This window comes from Pinus tabuliformis, chromosome 7 (assembly GCF_031772625.1).
Source record: "Pinus tabuliformis cultivar Carrire ecotype Pingquan chromosome 7, CPIR1, whole genome shotgun sequence".
NCBI lineage: Eukaryota > Viridiplantae > Streptophyta > Pinopsida > Pinales > Pinaceae > Pinus > Pinus tabuliformis.
In genome coordinates, this window is record NC_142293.1 from 1356707351 (window position 1) to 1356729202 (window position 21852).

Below are 21852 nucleotides of genomic sequence, written 5' to 3' on the forward strand. Positions count from 1 at the left end.
TAATATGGAAAAAAATAACATGTAATAATAAAAACAATAGAAGAAAATAGTTTTTGATTGATTACAATGAAGCCTATTTGTAATTGATTACATTCTCATTATTCACATTTTTTATCATTCAACACTATTACTTTGTCACTTTGAATTCAAAAGTTTTATTTGATAAATTTTTTTCATTCAAGTTATTAACAATCTCTGTCATCTCAACAAACTAAGGTATTTGGGAAAATTTAAAATTAAAATGACCAAATTAATCTTATATATATTTAACATATTTAAAACGACCAAAATAATTAGATGTTACATAGATGTTCCACATATTTTCTATGGCCCCGCACGATTGAGACCAGCATGGATCCATCTTAACCCCAGATCTATCAAGCAATGAGAGAGATCAAATCTCTCAAGGTGCAAACTTTTCCTCAATTTTTGCACTTGAAAAAGAGGTTTTCACCTCGACAGATTTGATCCCTATATGCACTTGATAGATCCAGGGTTAAGATGGATCTAGGCTATTTGTATCTACATTGCGGTGAAGTTTAAGTATTGTTGACTGTATATTAGATTTTTAATTGTGTTTATGTTGCAACAAGGTTAACTTTAATAATATTTACGTAATTTTATTTAATTTTATGTTTATTATCCTTTTAGCTTATAGGGGGTGTAGAGTAGATGATGAAAGGGAGGGTGCTTTTTAAAACATTTTATGGTGAAAAAGTCACTATTTCAACACCCTGTAGGCAAAAATCCAGCCATCCTAAAATACTCACATTACTTGACAAAAAAATAAAACATTATCCTTTTAATTTCGTATTTATTATATTATTAAAAATATCAAAATTTTCAATATTTCCAAAAAAAAAAATTAACTATAATTTTTTTGAATTTTTAAAAATCTAATTTCTTTCCTTACAAGATAAATCTTAGCCAAAATTATCAATGTCATTTCATATGGTATTCAATGTTATATATTTATGAAATATCAATTACTTAAATATTTTTCATTTTTTTAATTTTATATATATCTATATTTTTAACTTTATAAAATTCATTTTCTTTTCTTACATGATCATTCTTACCTTAAATGGTTAATCCCATTTCAAATTAGAGGAAATTTTATCTTAAAAGTGGCCTCTTAAGAAAAATAATAAAATAAGAGTTATGAATTTTGGAGGGAAAAAAAGAAAAATAATAAAATAATAGTTTTGACTTTTGGAGGGAAAAAACCTATTTTTTACTGTATTTTCGGCTTATCTACTTATAGGTTTACTCAAATTTCAAGTGTAGACACCCATTCGATGTGAAATTGAATTCTGCATCTAATGAGTACCCATTATGCACACTTTTGAGAAGACTCACATTGATAAAATTGAAGATACGTTAAAAAGCATGTTCAACACGCTTATTTAATGTATCTTCAATTTTTATCAATGTGGGGCTTCTAAAAAATATGCATAATGGGTACTCCTTGGATGTGTAATTCAATTATGCATTGAACGAGTGTCTGCACTTGAATTTTTAATAAACCTATAAGGAGATAAGTCAAAAATACAATTAGAAAATAGTTTTTTAAAATTTCCCTCCAAAATATTTACATCTACCTCATTTTCAATTTAAAATATTTTGATTGGTTTACATATTACCTACATGAAACATTCATGTGTACTTTTAGACTGAAACTTCCTCTAATACATATAGTCTTGAATATTATGTATATACATAAGATGAAAAAATAACGTTTTATGTTAAAAAGCTAATCTGCAAAAAAAAATGATGTGAAGTGCAAACTTTCAATCTCAAGCTTCGATATACATAGCTTGATTTTTACAAGTTTCCACAATTAAAAAAGAAATTTCCAACTAATATAATGACGAGCATCAACCAAATTGAATGTCATGTATATACATAAGATGAGAAAATGACATTTTTATGTTAAAAAACTAATATGCAAAAAATGATGTGAAGTGTAAACTTTTGATCTCAACTTTGATATAGATAACACGATTGAGATAAGTTTTCATAGTTACGAATGAAATTTACAACTAATATAATGATGAGCATGAACCAAAAATTGTTAATTGTGATTACTTTTATTTTTCATTGTTAACAAAAGGGTCACAAAAATAGGTTCAAAAGGTATTGGAAAAAATCAGAAATATTTTATTTTGTCGACATGTATTATTATCATTGTGTGCAATACAATGCTTGTTAGACACATAAATTGGAAACCAATTCAATTGTATTGTTAAGAATGATCTCTAAGAATGATATACATAGTATACATATTAATACAATAGGTAAATTGTTGATTTAAATTCCTAAGTTTCCTGGACTCCAATAACTACTCACCATAACATACACTAACCAAAAATTAATATCGAGGATTAGTCAGCTAAAATTCCCCCCTTGAATTCAAATGGATGTATCAAAGTCCAAGAATGAGAGCTAAACATGAAAAAATGCATCTTAGCCAAGAGCTGGATATCTCTCAGAAATGGTTTTGAAAGGATGACCACAAACTAGGGATGGTAGTTTTTAAGGCGAAACCACAAACAATACAAAAGTATGGGAGAACTAAAGGTATCAACCAATGATGGTTTAAGAATGACCATCAATTCTGGAACTATCATAACAGTTCCTGAAACAAACAAACTCTGGAACAATTCCTAATCTACATATTCTACTAATGAAAGTGCTCCTTCATAAATCTTCGAATGCCAAAAACATGCAATCATGCTCATTCTCATAGAGCATAAATCAAGACAAATGTGTTTAAAACTCTAAATCCAATTTCTGAACTCAAACTCTAGGTTGTAGCAGTACAATTATGATTATCTCTGACAGGCTCACTTGAAAAATCTTCTAACATGTAGCAAGGCATCAATTCCATCAATTTCCCCCTTGTTAGATATAGGGTGAGAAGATGAAGTACTCTTCATTGCAAGGTTGCTCAACACTTTGGAACATCTCTTGTGGTATGACCTATAAATCTTCATGGCAATTTTTGAACAATCCTAAGAAGCAATCCATTCAAAACTAATTTTCTTTCTTGTAATAGTCTTATGCTTGAAACAACTGTTTGAATGATTCTTGTTCTTTACACAATGTTTGCAAGGGTGAATATCATAACAATGATCTTTTTCATGTCCAATTCTATCACAATGTTGGCATCTTATTATCTGTTGTGGTAAAGCATCATCCAAAACTCCAACACTTTGAAGCTGTGTAGCCTTTGTAAAGTCATCAAAATAAAAATAACCTTCTTTATGATATCCCACAACAGTTTCGTTTTTGTTATGTGTAATTTCTTCCCAAGGTATTATAACATGTTTCATATATGTATGCAAATTATCATTCCATACACTTGATTTTTTGGTGCACTAAAATGCTCCATTATCACTTTTAAACTGTTGATGAATCTTTGATTATGAGTCATGCTCAGACATACTGTTCTTAACAAAAACATGTACATAATTACAACACTTCTGCTGTAGTTAATCTTGCTGGAATTGGGTTCAAGTTGCAAAAACTCTATCTTCTCTTATGCATTTTACAAAAAACTTCTAATATCAAACAATGTGTCTTTGTTAATTTGAACACTGTTATGAATATTAAACGAGCTGTCTTATGCTCTCTGTTTCCTTGTAGAATGATCATTGCATTGAATTTTAAACATTAATATCATATATTAGAATAAACTAAAACTATTTCATTTTTTTCCAACGATCTTGATATTATGCATTATTAGTCATCAACAAATAACAAAATTTGATTAATATTCATTATGTTTTTAACAAAATTAAATTATAAATTTTACAATATTTTGAAAATACAATATCAAAAACTTTTTTTGAAGTGTCCATCTAATTTCTAAAATATTATAGAATCATTATAACCACTAAAAAATATAAAAAATGAAAATGAAATAAACTGAACTATATCTTCATAATTGAATTAGAAATTTATCACTTTCAGCTAAAATTATTAAAAAAATGAATAATTATAATCCGTAATTAAATTAAAAATTTATCACTTCGTATTAATATTGTTAAAAATCATAATTATATCTCCAACCATGTTTAACAGCTGATCCACGAATTTAATATGAAACTCCGAGGATGCCAACACATATATAGATATCATTATTGTTTCTTATGTTGTGAAATATATAAGTTACAACTTAATATCTCCAACCATGTTTAACAGATGAGCCACGAATTTAATATGAAACTCCCAAGATGCCAACAGATATATAGATATCATTGTTTCTCATGTTGTGAAATATGTAAGTTACAACGTTTACATATATGGATATTTTTCCCGTACCACATAAATACACAAGTTACAATGTGTACATATATGGATATTTTTCCCATGTGTTTTTTTTAATTATAATTATATATATACAAATATAAATTGATTTTAATTTAAATTTTCTATATACTCTAAGAAGTTATTATATAAATTAAAATAATAATTTAAAATTGTTAAGTAATGTTATAAGGGACTCTTGACCCAATTTTAATGTAATATGGATGTAATTAAAATAAGGATTCAGAATCGTTTGTTAGGTAATGCTATAGGTCATTCTTGGCCCTAATTCTAATGTAATATGGATGTTGGGGTTTTTAGGTTTTAACCGGATTCTAAATCTTTTTGATTTGATTGACTATTCTTTGATTGAGAACATCCATTTTCCATGGTCACTCTAGACATATAAATCTGGTTTTGATTAATATAGAGTATTAGCTTAAAAAATGAATTTTTTTTTTTTTTTTAATTTAGGTTTTAATAAAATTATTTATAAATTTAAAAATGTGAAATTTATATAAATAGAAATAATAATATTAAGAATTAATATTAATCTAATTTGATTTCATATTTAACTATAATCAAGCAATCAAATTTCTGTAAATGTAAACTTTTCCTCAAATTTTATAGTAAAAAAAAATTAAAATCTTGAGAAATTTAGTCTTTATTAATATTTAGTAGATGAAAAGTTAAAATGTATCTATAATAGTTATTAAAATATATAAAACTATATACACTCTATTTCCCAAAATATTCCCAATCAAATCCAACACTACAAATTATTATATAATATCTATTATATTTACCTTAACAAATATCATGATTTACAAAACTTTTCAGAGATCATTATTAATTAAAATACATGAAATTTCATATAATATCTATACTATATCTTATGAACGTGATAATACGTAAACTTTTCTACATAATATTATTACTGAAATTACGTATTAACGATATAAATTTTTGTATAATAATTTGTAAACTTAAAAAGCACCCTTCACAAGCCACATATGGAATTTGACTATCAAATTCCATCATCCATGGAGATATTAATTTGATTTATTAAAGGGACAAGATCTATCCACCATGTAGAGCTTTTGCTCATAAACTTAAAGAATTTTACATTCAATTTGAACTCTTTTTTAATGAACATTTCTCAAACAAGTTATGCAATTTGTAAATTTTAAATATTTCAATTACAAATTGTTAATTAATTTTCCTTTATAAATATACCACGTTTTATGAATTTTATTTTAAGTACAAATTGTGATTTCTTTCATAAAATTAAAATTACCTAACACAAATAAAGTTTGTCCAAAGTTGGACTACACTAATATGCTTTGTTTATTATTATCTTAAGGTTTTATATTTCTATGGCCCCACATAGATCAAGTATTTCACATAAATGTAGTTGATAAATAAATTTTAATGTTATTATTCATTTCTATCTATGTTATGTTTTACACATGGTTTTCTTGCAACCTTTATTATACCTTTAATTTTTGTAATTTTGGTCGTGTGAATGTCCAATGTACTCATCCTTTTCTCATATATATATATATATATATGAACTTTTTTGTTTATATATATATATATATATATATATATATATATATATATATATATATATATATATATATATATCTATTATAATTCTGCATTTGCCTATGACTTTTACCTTGACTTAGAATTTTTTACTGAATTAATGGTCCACCTTGGTCCATGAGTGCCTCAATTCTCTACTCACATGCATGAATTATTAATGTTTAATTATTGCTTAGAGAATATTTTTCTACATAAGCACATACCAAATTTGTGAGCACTCTATTGTAAAGTGTTTAATAAAAAAATCTTAGATGATCATAATCATGAGACTACTAGGTACACTAATACATAGGTGGGACGCACTTAAAGGATGAAATAGTTGACAACAATCTTCACACGTCAAGAGGTTGAGGACCACCCTCCCATTTCACATTAATGCTAACTAGTCCATATTTTAATAAATAATAAAAATAAGATGGATGATACAGTGGTAATTAATGATGCAGTATATTGAAGTCATTTTCTACTATAATTACACAATGAGGTGAAACATTTCAACCAATAATATTTGAGATAAATAAATTTAAATTTTATTTCATAATGTTAAACTTTGGATAAAATTTAATGTTTTTAGTCAAAGAGAAACTAATAGCAAGTAAATGGAAAACTAAATGCCAACAACAGGTATAATAAAATTGTAATTTTAATTTAGAATATTTTTTAAAATTAAAAATAAATTTGAATGTGACAAGTTAGTTTAAGATTGTAAAGTCTTTGATAAATTTTTAATATATTTTTTTAATTAGTTTTGTTGGAATAGTAAATTTGATTTATTAATTGTTGGAATAATAAATTTGGGTTGTTAAATTTATATGGACCTTTTAAGGTTTTCAAATTTACTTACACTTTTAAAAAGTTTTCGAATTTATTACTAAGAATTATATTTGTATCACTAAATTAGAAGTGAAAAGATATATAAGACTTGAAGCCATTCAATAAACTATTATCATATTTTATACATTAAAATATAAAACAATTATTATATCATAATTAAATTGGAGAAAATTACAAACTGAATCTCAAAATATGATGCATACATTAATAAGATGAGGTTATGTTACTTTGAAAAACTATGTCCAATTTCAACTATGTCTAATACATTAATCTAGAAACAATTTTTCTTCCTAGAGCTTTCCAAAGAAGAGCTTAGTTCCTATCTCCCTTTATTAATCCCATAAAGGTGATCATATCTTTGTTTGTGAATAAACAATTTTTTTTTTTTTAAATCACATTCAGATAAACAATTTTTCCTCCCAAAGTAATAGGTAACTGAGGGAGGATCTCCTATTTTCGGACTAGTGGAGGAGAATGGAGGTCTAGGGTTTATGCGGTCCAGCGTTTGAGACAGTGCTGGAACAACACAGAGTCAGATTGGCAGCACTGTTTCGAAAGGGGCAAGTGTTGTTGGACTGGATGGGCACAGAGGGGTCCAGTGGGACCCCAACTTTTAAGCAGATTGTTATGCAGAAGCAGCAACAGAAAATGAAAGAGGGAGTCAGAATAGATGGAATGAACAACAAGATGCAGAACAACAGAAAAAACAAGGAGAAGATACCAATGATGCCTGACAAGACAGACATTACCTCAGAAGTCAGGAATAAAGAGAAGCAGAACCGAGCAAACACAAAAGACAAAACGGCCGCAAAGTTTCAACCCTCAGGAAACGAGGAGGAACGACCAAAAGAAGACAAAGAGCCAAAAAACAACAACGAGGATCAACTGGAGAAGGAGGGGGAGACCAGCGCGAACCCCAACAAGACCTCCATGAATAATAATGCCTGTAAGCCCAAGAAAAAAGACAACCTAAGGGTAATAATCAATGACCCTGAAATCCAGGCTTACAGGGAGCACATGGCGGAACATGCCATCATTTGTAAATTCATGGGAGTTTGGTCGTCTGAAAGGACTCTGTGCCAATGGATAAGACAGCAGTGGAAGCCGAAAGGGGATGTGCAGTTGCATCTGGGGGCTAAAGGATTTTTCACGGTAGTCTTTACAAATCTAGAAGATAAAGACAGAGTATTCGAAGGTGGCCCTTATTTTCTAGCAGCAGCAGGCTTGTATATGAGACCTTGGAAGCCAAACTTTGTCTCGGAAAAGGAATCTTTTACTCAAGTCCCGGTTTGGATCAGACTGTTCTCTCTCCCAATAGACTATTGGGGATTGAATGCCTTAAAACAAATTGGTGATAAGCTGGGCACCTTTGTTAAAGCCTCGGAGGCTACCATGCAGAAAAGATACACTTCATACGCTAGAATTTGTGTGGAACTGGATGTTTCTGGCGCACTGCATGAAGGTTTATGGCTCGAATACAGGGATGAGGAATACTTTCAAGCCTTAGACTATGAGCAAATACCTTTCAGGTGTCGTAAATGCCACGAACATGGGCATCTGATAAGGGACTGTCCACTGAATAGAAAGGAGGTAGAAGATGAGAAAATACAAAACAACAAAGACAAGAACAATTTCACCAAACCAAAGAACAGGCAGAGAGCCAACAGAAGAAGATCTAATAAAGGCAGTACAGAAAGAAACTACTTCAGTAACCCCTTTGAGATCCTAGATCTTGAGACTGATTCGGAGGACAAGCAAAATATACCTAATGTGGAGGCAGGGCAAGAAGAACAGGAAGAACCAGCAAGAAAAGGGACTGAGGAAGGAGAATTTAACAATGAAATCCACATGCAGGAAAGAACAGCAGAAACGGAAGAAGAAACAGAAATGTTAACCAGTGAAGCGGGGAGTGAGGATCTGGAGCTGGAAGAAACCCTAGCTATGGAAGGAATGGACCTAACAGCGATTGTAGAAAGCTGGAGAGCCACAGGGATTGAAGCAGTACCGGAGGAAGAAATCAAGAAGGTCAATGATCTCTTCATAGCATGGCAGAATGCAGAACTAGAAAAACAGAAGAGAAAGTTAGGCATAATCAAAGGAAGCAGCCCACATTATAAAGCAATCCTGGGAAAAACCTCCGGTTCGAGGCATAAACGCCGTAGAGGCCGCAAATCAAGCGGAGAACATCTGCAGGAGCTTGGTGAGATGTTGTTTAACGCAGGTAAGATAAAGCAGCTAAGTGATTTTCCGTCCTTCCAACTAACTGTTTAATTATGAAGATTGTCTCATGGAACGCAAGGGGGATCAACAGCCAGGCTAAACAGAGAATTCTGAAGCGGCAGATGCAGAAATACAACCCGGATATGTTGTTTCTACAAGAGACCAAATGTAATAGAGTCATCATAGATCGCCTACGAAACAAGTTGGGAAGAAATTTTGAAGTCCTAGAGATCGAGAGCCAAGGGCGAGAAGGAGGCTTAGCTACATTTTGGGACACAAGGGAGTACCAGATTCTAACAGCTGAGGCAAGCAAAAACTACATAGCACTGGAAGTTCAACCTACAGGTAACTCTAAATCTTTCCTATGCATCAATGTATACAGCCCTCAGAAGTTAGAAGATAAGATAAGTTTCCTAGCTTCGTTATCCAAACTTATAGAAAGGCACCCTGATGCTAATTATATATTGGGGGGAGATTTCAACATGATCACCTCCCTCCTGGAGAAAAAAGGAGGCCTCAGAAAACTAAACAGGGATGCGGAGGCTTTCATAAGTTTCATTGAAAATGCCATAATGGTAGATGTATTCCCTAAAAGTGGTAAATTTACCTGGAACAACAGAAGGGGGGGTGAAAGATTAATAGCATCCAGACTGGATCGTTTCTTAGTCTCAGAAAGCATAATTTTAGATGGAACAATAGTTGAATCGAACATCCTCCCAAGTGGAGGGTCGGACCACTGGCCGATCTCACTCACTGTCGAGCTTCAGGGCACCCCCAGGAATAAACCCTTTAGGTTCGAAAAGTTCTGGATAGAACACCCCAACTTTCTCTCAATGGTGGAAAAATGGTGGTCAGAACCTTTAGATGAAACAGGATCCAAAATGTTCAATCTTCAAAAGAAACTAAAAAACATCAAAATAAGGTTAAAAGATTGGAATAAAACAGTATTTGGAAATATCTTTCAGGAGAAAATTACCATCGAAAATAAGCTGGAACAAATTCAAAAGGATGGTGCGGCAGGCTGCAGAAATGAGGAGACCTTTGAGCAAGAAAAAGAGCTTACTCAGCAATGGCATAACAGATGCAAGCAGGAAGAATCCTTATGGAGGCAGAAATCAAGAATTCTATGGCTGAAGGAAGGGGAGCAAAATACTAAGTTCTTCCATAGATCAGCCATGGATTACAGAAGTGCCAACAAAATCTTAGAATTAAAAAACAGTGAGGGAGAACTCCTCAGAAATCATAACGAGATATCTACTTCCCTATCGGATCACTTCAGCTTCATAGCACAAGAACCAGGGATCAACAGAGAGGAAGCTATCAAAGAAATTACTAATGTCATACCTAAATCCATCACAGAGGATCAGAACTGGGCCCTAAGAAGAGCAATCACTTTGGAAGAAGTGGAGGAGGCAGTAAGAAATATGCCCAACGACAAAGCTCCAGGACCAGATGGATTTACCATCAACTTCTATAAAGCCTGCTGGAACATTGTAAAGCAAGATATATGGGAAATCATGGAAGACTCAAGACGTTCCAAAACTATCCTAAAATCTCTAAACTCAACCTTCATTGCTCTTATACCCAAAGTGGAAGAAGCTAACAAACCAGAGAAATTCAGGCCCATAGCCCTTTGTAATGTCATCTACAAGATCATTTCTAAGGTCATAGCCAATAGGCTGAAGTCGGTCCTCCCTGGCATTATATCGCAGGAGCAATCTGGCTACGTTGAAGGAAGGCAAATTCTAGACAATATTCTGTTGGCACAGGAGATGATTCATTCACTTCATTCGCGGAAAGAAGCCGGAATGCTTATGCAATTAGATCTTTCTAAAGCTTATGACAAAGTAAGCTGGACTTACCTGGAAGCAGTTTTAGAAGCTTTTGGATTCAGCAGGCAATGGATCAAATGGGTTTTAGCCCTCATAAAATCTCCTAGATATTCTATCCTTGTGAATGGCGCCCCATCGGCCCCATTCAGCCCCTCAAGAGGCATCAGACAGGGTGATCCCCTGTCCCCATTCTTGTTTGTGATTCTAATGGAAGGCCTAAGTAGATTAATAGCCAAGAAAAAAGCAGAGGGTCAAATTAGAGGTCTGCAACCTATCAGATCCATTCCAGCCACAACTCATCAATAGTTTGTGGATGATACCATGTTACATGGTATTCCAACAGTAAAAGAAGCTTTAGCTTACAGGGATATTCTCAATCTGTTCAGTAGAGCATCGGGCATGGAGATCAATTTCTCCAAGTCTACAATTTTCTTCTTCAATACTCATCAGGCTATCCAATCTCATCTATCTCAGCTTCTGGGGTTTAAAATTGGATCCTTACCTTCGAGATATCTTGGTGCCCCTCTCACTCTCAAACCATGGCAAAAGGTTCATTGGGAGAAAGTTTTGGCCAGTATGGAAAGGAAGTGCAAACATTGGACAAACAGGGCTCTAAATTTCGCAAGTAGACTTATACTAACCAAAGCTGTCTTGCAGGCCATCCCTCATTATCTGTTATCAATTCTTCCTGCTCCAAAAGGAATCTTAAATCAAATGAGAATCATCCAACGATCCTTTTTGTGGAGTGGAAACAGTGAAAAGAAAAAATGGTCTTTGGTTGCTTGGCAGAAATTGTGTAAACCTAAGGATAGGGGGGGACTAAATTTGGTTGATCCCTCAGTGGTAAATAGAATCTGTGGGGCCAAAATCTGGTGGAAATGGATCACCGACACAAGCCTACCTTGGGCCAATCATTGGAAGGAAAAGTATATGCCGAATGGTAACATTCTAGACCTTATAAGAATGCAGGACGCTCCCAACGGATCGCCAATATGGAACCATGCCAAAAACAACAGAAGCATAGTTCAGGAACATAGTTTCTGGGAGATACGAAATGGAACTCAAGCACTTTTCTGGGAGGATGCCTGGCAGCAATCCCCCAAACTGGACACCCCACAGCTATTACCCTTGAAGCAAAATAATCAAAATGAGGGCAAATTCAGAGTCAATCAATACTGGAACCCAATCAGTGAAGACCCAGATTGGAGGGAATGGACAGTTTTCAACTCCAGCAATAACGAAAACATTCAGGAAATCATTCAAGCTTTAAATCAGCAAATCCTCAAAAGGAAAATTCGAATTGCCGAAGAGAATGATAAGCTTAGATGGGGTCCGAAAGGCAACGGAGATTTCTCCCTGAAAGAAGCCAGGAGTATAATAGAGAGGGAAGAGCAGCCTGAAATAGTGCCCTGGTCCGACAAAGTATGGGACAGCCTTCAATGGCCGAAGATCAGAACCTTCTTATGGCTTCTTATGCAAAAGAAAACTTTGACATGGGAAAACCTACTTAAAAAAGGGTTCAGGGGACCTTCAAGGTGCCCTATGTGTATGAATGCAGCGGAAACAATGAATCACCTTTTTAATTCTTGTGAGTGGGCTAACCAGCTTTGGCACTGGATGGAAGGAGTGCTAGGCGCTTCTAATCGGGACAGAGACTCCATTCAGGGAACTATCATTAACTGGAGGAAAAACTTCTCTCGCATTCGAAGAGTTGAAAGCATATGGAAATGCGTCCCAGGTTTCATCTTATGGACGATATGGAAAGAGCGCAATCGAAGGATATTTCAGGAGGAAATCAGAAACATAGAGTTTGCCAAAGACTCAATCATAATTAACATCCAACAGCTCATTCAAACAAAATGCAAAGAAGTACCGAATGAAAAACCGTCGGCTCAGGACTTAAGCATCCTGAAGAGCTTTCACTTAGAGGCATCCAGCAATCCACTGACTGGGGGAAACAGGTCACAACCTTCATCGCAAATCCTCAGATGGCAATGCCCACCGGAGGGAGGCCTAAAATTGAATTTTGACGGGGCATCGAGGGGCAACCTAGGCACAACAGGTATCGGAGGCGTAATTCGCAATCAGGCTGGTGAAATTGTTCATATCTACTGTAGGGCGCTTGGTGAAAGTACAAACAATGAAGCAGAGTTTGTTGCGCTTGAACAAGGTTTGAAAATTCTAAGAACAATTCGACAAGGAAATGTAATCGTTGAAGGGGATTCCTCCTTGGCTATCACGGTGGCCAAACGAATACAAGCAGGGACCAGAGCCAATAAAGCCACCAAACATTGGAGGCTAGCTAAGGTTACTGAGAATATAGTGGAGCTGATTGCAAAAATGAGAGGCTTGGTATTCCAAACAGTCAGAAGGAAAGCGAACGGGTTGGCAGACTATTTGGCAAACCATGGTGTAGACAACCAGGACAAAATTTTGGACAGCTGTTGGCAGGAGGTGGACTGCCCAATCCTCAAAGTCACATGTGCATAGCTGGCAGAGAAGGATTCAATCCAAGCCGATCAAACCTAGCCGGTGACGGTTTTGGGTTACATAACCGGAAGTTTGAAGTTACCGGTTATGGCAGCAATTATAACCACGGGAATGGGATGATAGGACATTTTTGGCGGTGGAAATCCTGGCGGCGGCAGGCCAGCCAGACGAATGATCATAATAGATCGCGCCACAGAGCACACAGCATCAGCAGCATCAAAATTAAGACACCTGGGATGGTTCCGTATGGGAAAGCATCAGCAACATTTATGGTGATCTCGAGAGGAGCGGGTTGGCTCGAGTCATTGCACAAGGAGGCCAGACATGCAGGCAATCGGGATAATTCAAACACCACTATTCACCATAGCAACAGATCAAACGTACAGGACACTTGGCATAACTCCACTTGGATCATGAGCAGCCACATTCAAGCTTATTCGATCTGGAGCGGCTCGGCCTGTGCGAACCTCAACCAAATTTATTACAACAGTACTCCCACTACCAGCTGGATTAAGACAGGCCTCAGGAGGAATTACAAGGGAATACACTATAAATCAGAGGGTAGATACCCTGTTTTTTCCACAGTGTTTCTTTCTATTGCTGAGCTCGCATCCTTTATCGGCAATTGCATCAGCTGGGACGAGTATAGAAAGTTAGCTATGGATGCGGGGAGTTGCCGTTGCGCTGCTGCGAATCAGGACCTTCAAGATGCGAAGAGGGGGTATGAAACCAGAACGGCAAGCAAGAACAAACGCAAAGTTGCCGAGCTGGAAGCCAAGGCTAAACAGGAGGAAGCTGGGCGCACGGAGGAGGAGATTGCGAAAGAGGTTGACTGGATGAAGGATCCGGGCACTCCCTTGAAGAGAGCTACGCAGTTTGTCGGAACAAAAGCAGAGAGTTGGCGCGCCAAGACTCTCATTGCTAAAGCTCTGGAATCGATTGAGAAAGAAAAGCAGCAAATCGTGAATGAGGTGAACCTGACGGAGGCACAAATGGCCAAAATCATCGACTACAACAGTTCGTTGGACCGCCGAATCACTACTGTGCATGAGGCCGTTCAAACAGTCAACAGAAAGCTTACTCTGCTCATCAGGATCCTGAGGGACACAGTGAACCCAGCACCCATGACTCCGCAGCAGGCCACAACTGAGGTGCAGGAGAACGAGCCAATCGAAGCCCTGCAAGCCAAAGTGGACAAACATGTTCGGGAGGTTGGTCTGGACACTATCAGTCGCATGGGCAAGTTCATCTAGGGTCGTCCCTTTCACTTTTTCCTTCTTCTCTTTCCATGCTTCGGCCTCTGTCTCTTGATGTTAATGTCATGTACTGTAAAGTTTCGATAGTGTCGGGTAATTAGGCATCAGTTTTGCTCGAGCCACCCTGCGCGGTGTGCACTTTGCAGTTTCTTTTTGAACTCTCTGAGCAGGTGATGAGTTATGGTCTCTAGTCTGTCACTGCTTCTCGATCTGCTTTCGCAGATTTTTTGTACTATATTTTGTGCTATAATATAAACATCTGACTTACACAAAAAAGGAAATAAAAAAATTTTTACGAAAAAAACCCACCGCACAAAACCCCTTGATCAAACATATTTTTCAATTTAAATGAAAAACCAAAAATAAAATCAAACTTGACACTCTTGAAAAGCTAATCTAAAAATAAAGGAAAAAATATTTAACACCCATCGGAAGTCGATGTATAAGGTTAATATATTCTTACCGCGGTGACATGTTTTTTCCAATTCCAATAATTTCTTATTTGTCCACAAACTCAATTTATACAATGAAAAAGACAATGTTATTTATGGGAAAACTTTTCACCGAACTTTGAAGTTTGAACCGACCAGATCGATCTACTACATTATCTCTAAACATTCCATTTATTTTAATGAATTTGAACACAATGTTGTTTGATAAAAACAAAAATCGAACATTTCAGTACTAAGATGACCTACAATGAGAAATGACCTAGCTGTAAATTCCAGTGAACGGATGGTTTTGCTTATACTGTTGTTCATAGTTTTATCATATGGAAGTTTGGAAACCTCATAAAATTTTGAATAGTTTAATAGTTTGATGTGAATTTATTTCTAATATTAATTGATTTATTAATGCGAAACGAAAGCCATTTTTCAGTCAAGTAGAAATTGGATCGAATTAAATTTAGGAATGATAAAATATAATGTACATACAAGATGCACTTACACCAAATTTTGTCATACTTGAACGTTGTCCAAGGTCGTGTGTCCTCATTTTTCCTTGATAACATTTCACGCTTCCTCCAGATTCCGTCATTACATCCTTGTAATGACATATATGTAGCAAAAGAGAGAAGCAAGGTGTAACATCACATAATAAGAGGGTAGAATCATTTACTCTCATATATCTAAATACAAAGGTAGATTCACCTACTCTAGAATATCTAAATACACACTTATCTAAACACACACTTGTTCATTGTAATTAATTAAAGTGTATATTAGTAAGGAATGATGCAATATATTTAAGTCAGTTTTTGGTGATACGTAGCTTTACATCATTACATAATAAGAGGTGAAATGTTTAGTCAATAATATTTCAAATAAATGAATTTAAATTTGATCTAAAAATGATAAATTTCATTTCATAATGTTAAACTTTGGATAAATTTTATTTTTTTATAGTCAAAGAAAAATTGAACACAATATATCTTTCCTGCTGCAGGCATAATAAGATATATATATATATATATATATATATATATATATATATATATATATATATATATATATATATATATATATACTGTAAAATTGATTGGATTGGAGAAAATACTATTCGACACTTTAATGCTCATGCAAACTAATATTTATACTAATTATAAGAGAAACTGCAAGATAAATTTTACAGTAAATATGGATTTCTAAAAAAAATATACTAATAAAATTAACTCTAAAAGAACTTCTAACACCTCTACATTTCTACTTTTGAACATTTACAATTTTTAGACATAAAACTATTATGAGTTTGAATGGCAATGGAAGCCATGTTTGGACTTTTATGATAATGTAATTATTTTATTTTATGGAATAATAAATAAAATTGTTGGAAAAATATTCAAGAAAGAGAACTAGAGATTGGAGATTTCTTTTCAGCTTGGAAACAACTATTGGTGGTCAAGTCCAAGATGGACCTTCCCTAAAAATATCCTAAAAATCCTTAGGGGAAAATAATTAGAAATAATTGGATTTAATATGATGGGAGAGAAAGATCATATTAAATCACTTAGTTGGAGAAAGATACTCAATTAAATTGGAATAAAGTGTTGTGGGAGAAACAGGTGTGAGGATTTAAAGAAAAGGGAAAAACCTTTTTTGAAAAAGAAAAAAAAGAGGCCTAGGAAAAAAGGGTTGGCAGACCCAAAAATGGGATGCTGCTAAAAATATGATGGGAAGAAGAATCTATTAAATAAACCACCAAGGAACCAATGGGGTTATTGATTTTGTAAGCCAAGAAATCTTAGCTCGGGGGGTGGTAGCATGAAAAGTTCATAGTCAGGAGGAACATGCTCAGTTCTTGATTAATTTCCAGCAGAAGTACAATTAGAATTCTAGTTGTACTCTTTGTTCACTGTTAAATGGTAACTGAAAAACATTGCAAATTTTAAATTACTAAATGTTATTTGAAAAAAATAATAGTCTAGTGAAAGAAATACTAGTTGCATGCATTTGAATATACTTCAACTCTATATGTATAATATTTATATCTATATAGTTAAGTTATCATACTAGTGGTGTATGCCAAGATCTCTTTATGAATACATGAAAGAAAGATTGTGGAAATGATGAAATGTAGAAGAGTTTCTTTGTGTATGGATAGATTTATGAATTGGAAGATGAATTAATTATGTACAAATTGAAAGGAATTAACAAGTGATGTAAAGGGTATAAGTATGAATTATATATATAAAAAACCCTTATGCATACATATAAGAGACTTTAGGTATATATTAGTCTTTCGGATTAATCACATCGTTAGGATTGGGTCGACATTTCGAACCAACTAATGTGGTTCATCCTCAGGACAAGGTGACACCACGCACTCTAAGATGGAATCAACATGGCCCCTGTGGTGCATTTATAATTACTCTTCTCTAACTAATAAAGCTATGGGTCGAGAAGAAAATCGATCTATTTTAACTCGATAGTAATATATAGTTATAGAAATAATTTGACTCTAATATATTCTTCCAACTTTGGAAGGAGTAATTATAAGTAAAGAAAATGAAATAGTAAGTTTCAATAGAGATATACTAACTTAAGAATAATGAGATATCTTGTAAATTATAACTATATAAAATCAATGGTGTAATATAATGTCCAACCATGAATATTTAATGGCACGGGTTTGGAAGTGACAACTTGAACATAGAGGAGTTACAGACTACATGTCTTAAATACAAAAAGAGAAGCCTAAAGGTCAAGGGTCATTGGGGTGTTCATAAATGTTAATATTTGTTATGGCACATTGGTTCTCAAAGACCATATGTGTAGCTAGAACTATATAAAGGAATACCTCTAGTAGACGAGAAAATAATAGTGGGTAGATTAAGTATAAAGGGTACGACTGGAGAAGAAACCAAGAAATTCAATTCCATAAGTACAATTAATTAACACTGGTGTACAGTTACAATGGAAAAAATACGTAATGACTATCTCAAAATAAGAGGTCAGGTTAAAGAAACAAAATACTAGTTTTTGTGTTTTACATAAACTTGTAAATGAATAGACAATTAGTACAATAACTATTACACCATAGTTAACATGAATGGATGTATAGATTGGTACCACATAATTTTACCTATGCGTATTACATTCAAATAACAGAGTATCAATTAATGGGCATAAACAGAAGAATATATATGAAAATAAGCTAGGTATACAATAGAGAATTAACAATATAGGATAATTCGAACTCCTAATACAATAAACAGATCACTAAATAAATAAATACATAGTAGGCCAAATACAAAGAGGGAGAAAACAATAACTTCATAAAATATATTTGTTCTCTATTGGAAGGAAATTAAATAGTGATAAGCTAAAAAATTGAAGCCTTTCCAAACATAAGGACTTTGTAAGATTTTAGAACCAAAGGTTCTTATAAATAAATAATACCCTTTACAATGTTACAACTTAATATGACCAAGTGTGCCATTTTTGGCTTTAGCAACTGGGTGTTTTATCATAAAATAACTTGGGAACTCTAGCTACAGTAAATCCATATAATCAACTCAAAACCATTACACCAAATCTACATGTAGGCAACTACAAAGAAGCTGAGTGGAAGCAAAAATTCCAACCTGGAAGATGGGATGAGATTAGCCCCGAGTTTGACAAGAATAAATTAAAACCTAATTCATTGTTGAAGTCCATAAAATAAACATGCACACCTAGAAGAAGAAGTACTCGTGAGGAATTCAAAACATTGGGGTTAGACAACAAACCAAAAAAATGAGAAATTGCAACCCCAATGGAACTAAGGTACAATATATTACCTTACAAAATTAGTGCATGGGAATTAGTTAACCATTGCAAATATTTTCATTAGAAGAATAATTCAGAAGTAAAATCAAAATCAAAATATACACCCAATGGTAATTATACAAAGTATTCCCTTTATACTTGTGTTCTGGAAGGGCATCATGAGAAATATTGACAATGTGCTAACTTGTAATAAAATTTTGGGGATAATGTATGGAGAAAACCATCATTATATACTTTCAAAGAAATCATTAAAAGAAATAACCATGTAGATGAAGGAAAAAACCTATTAGGGTTGACAGATCTCTGTAAACAAATTAAATTTAAACTATGCATACAACTAATATCAAATTGAAGCACCCATCATCATTCGAATATAGTACATGACTGATCATGAAAACTTTGAGGGATCACTTGTACAAAGTTGAGCGAAACTTAATATCCTAAAGGTTATTACTCAAATTGACAACTAGAATGGACAAGAGAATGAGACAAAATAGGCATAGTTACCATACTAGTACGATCGATGAAGTTATGAAATTTATGGATCTATGGGTAAAAAACTCACTAGGGGTCTTCAACCTACTACAATGTCAATAGAAAATTAATGAAGGAAGCAAAAGAAAAATTGCAGTCATTGCTTAGCAAATAAATCGAAAGAATACAAGAGTGAAACCACTATAAATGCATGGTGAATTCTTACTTATATTAAGAAAGTTGACCCCTCTTTCAGGTATTCAGTTGTGTATATAAAATCCCAAATCAATTGGAAATAGGAAAGAGGAGATTTTAAATACTTACAAGCAAATAAAATAAAAATATTTCAAATGTAAACATTGTATAGATTGAGAAAAATCTTACCAAATTAACAGAGATGGAAACCTCCACCATGTAATCAGATGTCAGATTAAGAATCCTAGTCAAATTCCATTGGATACAGATAAGGAATGTAAGAAGAACTCAAGTGTCTTTCCGCAAAGTAACATCATAGTTTCAAAAAGAAAAAAATGAAACGAGCGTCAAAAAGAGGGCAAAATAAAATCCTTAGGGTTTTCTGAAGTGATCATGATCATCCAAACATCCCAAGGAAATCACCACTGTTCATTGTCTAAGTACCTAAACACATGTGAAGGTCACATGGGCCTAGTTAGGTGGAAATTACCCAATTGTCCAAGTGGATAGGCAGAGGGACATGTAGGTTATAAATAAAATTCCACCTTAATATTCTCATCCAACGTACACAAAAATAATATAAGTATGAGGCATATATTACATTAACAAACCTGATTTCAATTTATACAAATCATTGAGTCAAATCATGGACATCAATATAACATAGGTAACCATAAGGAGTAAGAGATAAGATATATAAAAATAAATATATGACCAACAAACCATGATAATCCCACATCAAGATCCCCTTTAACATAAGAAAAGCATATATAAACTCACAATAGACAAGAAGTATCAATATGGAAAAGAAGGTTGTAAGGTTAACTTTATGACTAATACAATGTGCGGTCATTTATAATCATATGATGATAGGTTAATACTAGCTCTATGGATCAAAAGGGTTTTAATATAATGCATGGAAACAATTTTGATATCAAAGTAACAAATAGGGACCCAACTCAATATGAATCATGGGTATGATGAACCTAATGATCAAGCCAATTGAATTTGGTAACAGTGGGAAAAAATTATAGTTGACATTTAAAGATAGTACTATGTAAATACCTACACATGTTCAAGAGTTTATGACTGATATAAATAGAGAAAAAAAAATTGTAAGGGAAATGGGGTATGTGACATATGGTATCATAGTTGTAGGTTCAAAAACTAGGCCTATAGGAGCCTCCATAATAGAATAAACATGAAAATAACCTTGGATAGTAGTATATTATGTGAATGAAAACTAATGTATGCTATTATTGGAAATAAGGTACCAATGACAAAAGCTTCAAATCTACCTCCTCTGGAAGGAGAAGGGATTTATGTGGAGTTGGGAGAAGAGAATACTCTTCCAACAACTCAATTTTTGGAAATCGTGAGAAGTTTACAACAAGAATTAGCTAATATGTGAACCAATCATAAACAATTGTTGAAAGCTAGTGAGGAACAAGAAAATTTGATAAGATATTTGATTGAAAAGTAAATTCATAAGCTTATGGAGGTACAGGAGGATAGGGATAAAGAAGTCCCTATGAAGAGAACTAATAATGAAATAGAAATAGAAAAGTCTAAAAGTGGGAATGAATATGATAAGACGTATCCCAAGGCACAATAATCAAAGAAGAAAAATAAAATGGAGTTGTAGGGGGGATTTAAGATGATGAAACCCCCTACATTTGATGGCAAAAAGGAGGGAGATGCAAAAGCATGGATTCTCAACATGACAAAATATTTTCAAGTCTATGAGTATGACATTAAATTGAAGGCCGGATTGGAAATTCATCAGTTACAGGGGAAGGTTTCCCTGTGATTGGGGGAGGAAAAAATAGTGAATAATATGGAAGAAAAGATAGTCTCCTAGGAAGAATTCAAAAAAATTTAAGTCCAAATATCTAAATGGGTGGTATTATTATGATCCAGAAAAGGAGTTCCATGCTTTGAGGTTGGGATAATTAACTATGGATGAATTTGTTGACAAATTCACAAATTTACAATGTGATGTCCCCTACCCCAGGTAAGAAAAGGCCAAAGAATTTTTTTTAAACTATTTACCAATATCTTACAAAGAAAGAATTTAATTTGACAATCCTAAAATGATAGACGAAGCGGTGAGGAAAGAAATATTGTGCTACCAACAATTTAAAAATAAAGGAGAAGGCTCAAAGTCTTCGTAAAATAAGGAGAAAAATAAGTTTATAAGAGGGATAAAGAAACAAAAACCTACATACCTAAGAAATTTTGGAAGGGATCACCAACAAAAAAAGTTTAACAAAAATAATCCACCAGAACCTACCCAATCTCAAATAGGGTCAAAACTAGTAGAAATAAATAATAAAAGAATAAGTGGAGTTAAATAAAAGGAAA